The following is a 6,000-nucleotide window of genomic DNA, read 5'->3' as shown; positions in this document are numbered from 1 at the left end:
GACCTTTGTTTAACTTTTATTTATGCTATACCATATTACATGTTAACCAAATTTTGTTAGATTTGTTAGTTGATCCACATGAAAAAAGTTTTAGTTTTGAGAGAATTTATCATAATGTGTTATACCATTTAAAATGTCAATATTTAATTTCAGTGATGATTGCTTAGTTTTTCATGCATGCATGAAGAAAATTCTCTTCAAATTAGCATCGGCATATTGCAAACACAAAGTGTCAACATTTGATATCATTCAAAAAATTACTATTTTAGACATATAAATTATTAGACTATAATAAATTAAATTGGTTTTATTTAGAGGTACAATAAATGACAATTGATATGTCATTTTAAAGATAATATAGTTACCATTTCTCTTTAGGAGCTCATTTAAAAATAAAGCACGGGACTCTTTTTGAAAGAACTAGATACCCACTTGGTATATTTCATTAAGGAAAACAGCTCGGAGTCAGGTTTAGAACATAGGAAGGGTATTAGGGAAAACAAACTTGGAAACATAAAGTCAAAATTTATAGTTTAGAAAATGAGTGTTGCAGATGCTCAGAGGAAATTATGGTAAGAAAGAAGAATGCTAAAAGATGAGGCAAAAGAGCAAATGGAATAAAATCCATGCTGTCCCAACTACATACATGGAAAAGGGATAGGGGGGGTGGGGGGGATGAACAAAAATCAATAGTAGATGGAGTAGACTGAATAAAATTCAAGCCATCCCAACATGAGACATGGAAGAGGAAAACACTGCACTTAGAATTACAGAATTTTAGTGATGAAAGGTACCATGATACTCTCCAGCCTTATACATGCCTGAACAAAAATACCTTCTATCTCATACATGCTCATACATCCTTCCTTTATTTTAACACATTTATTGAGGGAGAACTCAATACCTACCAACGCAACACATTCTCTTTTTTTGCAGGATTTGAGTTGTTATAAAGTTTTCCTTGTTCCAAAACTGAATTTGTATTTTGTGCTTTCTCACAATTGTTCTTATTCTATTCTCTGGGATCAAACAGAAAAATTCTCACCTGCGATTGCTTTTCAAATACTTGAAAAGCACTTTTATAGTCCCCTCTAAATCTATTTTCCTAGGTTAAACATCCTCTGCTCCTGGATCAGCTCTTCTTATGGTAAGAACTTAAAATATGCCTTCTAATAAAAGCTCTCTACATTTTCAATGCTGTATGTGATAAATTTAAATAACAACTTTAGTTTTTACTCTTTGTGTAACCATGGTCAAGTCATTTAAACTCTCTGAGGTTCATCTTTCTCATATGTAAACTGAATATAAAAACATTTTACATCACAACATTCCTATAAGGGAAGCCCTTTATAAAGTCTTAAGTTTCCATATAAATGTGAAGTTATTTCTTCACAGTTTTGCCCAAGGATACTTTTATTAAATATATTCTTAGAAACTATTGGAATGGATTTTCAGTGTCTTTGGCTTTATAAAATTGTAATGTTTCTATGTACATTTGTGGAAGGTGCCATTCTTATTCCTCATTTTGATCCCCAATAGGAACCCATGAGACACTGTTTATATTTGTCTACTCTACAGCTCTGTGGGGTCGTTGTGTAGATGTCCTTGCTAGATAGATTTGTCTGGAGGGATATGGAGTTTAGTGCTAGCCTACAATTTAAATCTTGTGGCAGGGTCATATATAAAACATGAAGAAAAGAAAAAATAACTACTACCCTTTTAAGCAATGATTTAGTCAATATTCACAAGGCCATGCATTAGGAAAAAAGCAACACAGAAATGAGCATGAGACGTAGTCCTTATCCTTAGGGAATTTATAATCTAGTGACATAAATAATCCTTTAAATATTAGATAGAGGTCAAATGAAAGGATACATAATTACATATTTTAAGCATCTAAAAATAGAGAGAAATCTCTTTAAACTGAGATGGTTAAGAAAAACAAAAGTTTTGTTTTGTTTAATCTAACCTACTCAAAACCATAACTAAGAATTGATGGGGACCAGTATCACACATATTCTCCAGGGTATATGGAAATAAGTGGACCTTATATTAAAAGGAATAGAGTAGGGCAGCACAACTCACTAGCCCTTTCTGTATAAGGCTTAGTCAGAAAGGATTGAGGGATTTGCCACCCACAACTGGATAAATTCTGATTTAAACTGAACAATCTTGATAACAAGGTTATTAATCTAGTGAAAGATATCAGATGCAGCCAGAACCCTCAAAATGTTGTGCCCTGAGGGCAAAACCTCAGGCCCTCACACTACTTAAAGGCAAGATCTTTTTTTGAAGATCCTATGATTATTTAGTTGATGTCACCAAATACAATCCATACCTTTTATCTTCTTTAAGTTTTAAAACACAAATGATGTCTATATCCCAAAAGAGTTTTCACACAATGACTACAAATTAAAGTGAATAAAGCCCAGTATTTATTTATGTGGAAGAGATCTGAGCTGATTGCATTTCACAGGCCTTGGTGCAGGGAATTACAATGAAGTCTTGAAATGTTTATATACTTTGGAATTATGAATGATTTTCCATTTAGAGCACTGCAGCTTCTTTCCAAAGAATTTTTATCTTTGCTCACTGAGCCAAAAATCTCTTAAATTGTGCTACAGCTCCTTACCTCAGCCCTGGTATCATTGACTTTCTAAAGCTGTTGGCATGGATATTCAAAGAAATTGCCTATGCATTAAGTTTAAATTAGCTGTCATTATTATTCACAAAATAATGAGAATGAGAGAAAATCATGTCATTAGGAATAGCTTCTGCATCAATATCATATTTTCTCCTCTGTTTACTGCTAAATGTGGAGTTTACCTAAAAAGGGAGTAAAGAGAAGCAATGAGACAGGAATTGAATGAACATCTCGAATTCCTTTCTTCTGACCTAGAAATACTAAGAAAGGAACTTAAGTATACCTATTCATGGAAATGAAATGCATATCTTTGGAAAGGAGGGTGAAGAGAGGACATACATGAAAGAACACAGACACATGACCTTGTATAGAAAACAACTATCCATATTTCAAAGATGTGCAACTGTAACTTCTAATGCCATATTTTAATTGCTATATATGCATAATAGTTTTGCTAGGGACACAATGGTGCAATCTATTGAGGTTATTCTTACATTGTGTAACTTTTTAAGTTCACAAAGTGATAGGTTGTTATGTGATTCTAAGATATGTTATCACAGTCAGGAATAAAAGTCCCCATACAGTCAGTCATTGATATCCAGATCAGCACCAATACTAATGTTGAAAGTTGAGCTGCCCAAGGCAGGGCTACTCCATTCTCAAGTACTCTTAACTTACTTCATAGGACAAGCTCATCACTTTTGGACGTCCTGGCCATACTGCTAACTCAAGTCTTGATTGACACCATCTCCCACAGTTTCCTCTCCCCTCTGATTAGAGAGCTAGGGGACAAAGCACTAAACTTCTCCACAGCCTTCCTTTATAAAGGGCAGAAATTGGACTCAACACATTCCACTTTGCATCAGCTGCTCTGTCCAGCTTCAACTCCAGGAAACAAGATTCCCCCATTCAAGGTATCCCTGGGTAACCCTCCTCACTTTTTTGCTTCATTTTGTGAATCATCTCCCCCTTTGGATTGTAAACTCCTTGAGGACAGGGATCAACCTTTTTATTAATTGAATCCCTAGCACTTAGCACAATGCCTGGAACATAATAGGCATTTAATAAATATTTATTGAATTGGATTGAAATCTGAGGAGATTCTGTGCTTAACAGTGATGGTTTTAAGAGGGTGACTAGGTGGCACAGTGAATAGAGCACTGGCCCTGAAGTCAGAGGACCTGAGTTCAAATCTGGCCTCAGACACTTAACACAAAAACTAGCCATGCGACCTTTGGCAAGTCACTTAACCCCAATTGCCATGCAAAAAAAAAAGTGATAGTTTTGTCAAGATAGTTTTTAGAAAGGGGATCAGCTCGGGGTGGCCAGGTAGCACAGAGAGGAAGAGCACTGGCTCCAGTGTTGAGAAGACCTGGAGATCGAATCCCGGGCTCAGACACTTAGCACCACCCAGAAACACCTGGCTGTGTAACCTTGAGCAAGTTACTTAACCCCAATTGCTTAAAAAAATTAAAAAAAAAAAGAAAGGGGATCAGCTGTAATTAGATAATTGACCATTAGCCCTTTCCAACAGCTAGTTAAAACAAATTGCACTCATCCGTAATCAGGTTATATTGGTCAGGATTAAGGTAAAAATTCAGAAAATTTGTGGCATAGTACAGGTATACCTCATTTTATCAAGCTTTGCAGATCATTTGCATTTTTTTTATCAGTTGAAGTTTTGTGGCAACCCTGTATTTGTTTTATTGTGGTGGTCTGGAACAGAAACCACAATATCTCTTAGCTATGTCTATAGATAGAGGACAGTCCTTAGAGTCACTAATAGTAATTAGAATAACAGCTAGCTAGCATTTACAAAATAATGCTTTAAGGTTTTTTTTGAAGTGTTTAATGAATATTTCATTTTATCTTCATAACAACCTTGAGAGCTGAGTATTACTACTCTTGTTGGTGGTAGTGGCAGTCCATTTTAGAAGATCAAGGACATCATTAATGAGTGATAACTTACCAATGAATTGGATGCAAGTGAGAAAGAGTTACACATAGACATCATCTTTACTCTCTCTTCGAAAGATATCAAAGTCCAATGGCAACAGGACAACTGGAAATGACCCAAGATGCAGTGGATAACATTGGTATCTTTGATATCTGACCAAGCTCTAATTGTTCCACAATGCTTGCTTCAGCCGACTTCATTGCCAGTGGAATAAATTGTTCTCATCTGCCCATTCTGCTGGGAGAAGTCTTAACATGCTTGGGGTAGGCATCCCCCTAACTCACCATCAGGTTCTTAAATCCTGTCAGTTTACTGGGTTGTGGCTTCTGTGCATGCTACAGCTTCTCAGAGCCACAGATGAGAGTTGGATGATTGTAATGGTAATGGGATTTGAAGATCTTCCATGACCCTTGTACTGGCAAGCAAACAGGTACGTAGCACCTTGTTTGAAGTTCATGATTGTATCAAGTATTAAGATCCAGAAATTGTGAATCCCACAGTGGGATGAACTTGCTGATGTAACAGGAAGAGCAGAACTGGGAGGAGCTAATACCATATATAAGGAAAAGCCCAAGCTAGAGAGTCAGAACTTCTTCTGAGAACCAAATTGAGAACTTCTGAGAACCAGCCAGAACTGCTGGGAATGAGAACTGCTGGGAGCCAGAACTGCTGAGAGTGAGCAGTGTAGAGGCTGAGGAGCTACCATGAGTGAGGAGAGGAGGATTGTTGCTTGAGGGAGCCTGTTTTGTTTTGAAGGCTTGGGAATGTGGGTGTTTTGCTGCATTCACTGTGTGTACCAACTTCATGGTTGCTGTAATGACTTTGACTTTCTAGTTTGGGGACTCACTTTTCTGGTATTTGAATGAATGTTTTGGTTCTGTCCTCCATGTAGAGAGCCTGTTACATTATATGATTCACAACTACACCAGCATATTCATAGTCACAGTGGGTACTGTGAATATCACGTTGCTGGTACAATGATAAGTAGACACAAAAGGTGGGTGAGCAGCAATGAAAAGAACTCAGCAAGCCCTATCACCAGAGATGATAGTCTTCCCTGAACACCCCATACCCTCAGTTTTATAGTTGAGGGAATTGTAATAGACAGAGGTTAAACACATTGATCAAGGTCACACAGCTAGTAGCTTAGGTGGAGTTTGAACTCTAGGCTGAATTTGAAATCTAGGATGAATGTTGTATACATTTTGTGACCTAATGCCCTCACAGTAAATAAAACTAAGCTGAAGTCCTACCTATGGTACATACTAATGATGTGCTTCTGGGCAAGTCATCAAACCTTTTAATGCCTCAGACAACTCCTCAAAGTAAGAAGTCTGCATCTGTGGAGCCAGACTACACACTAGGAGGTGCTACAGAAATGGAAGAAAAAAAGGTCTGA

Source organism: Petaurus breviceps, unplaced genomic scaffold (genome assembly GCF_028583685.1).
Source record: "Petaurus breviceps papuanus isolate PSGF00001 unplaced genomic scaffold, PetGlider_PUasm1.0 90579, whole genome shotgun sequence".
Lineage (NCBI taxonomy): Eukaryota > Metazoa > Chordata > Mammalia > Diprotodontia > Petauridae > Petaurus > Petaurus breviceps.
The sequence above is the reverse complement of the archived record's forward strand: the minus strand, read 5'-3'. Positions refer to the sequence as shown.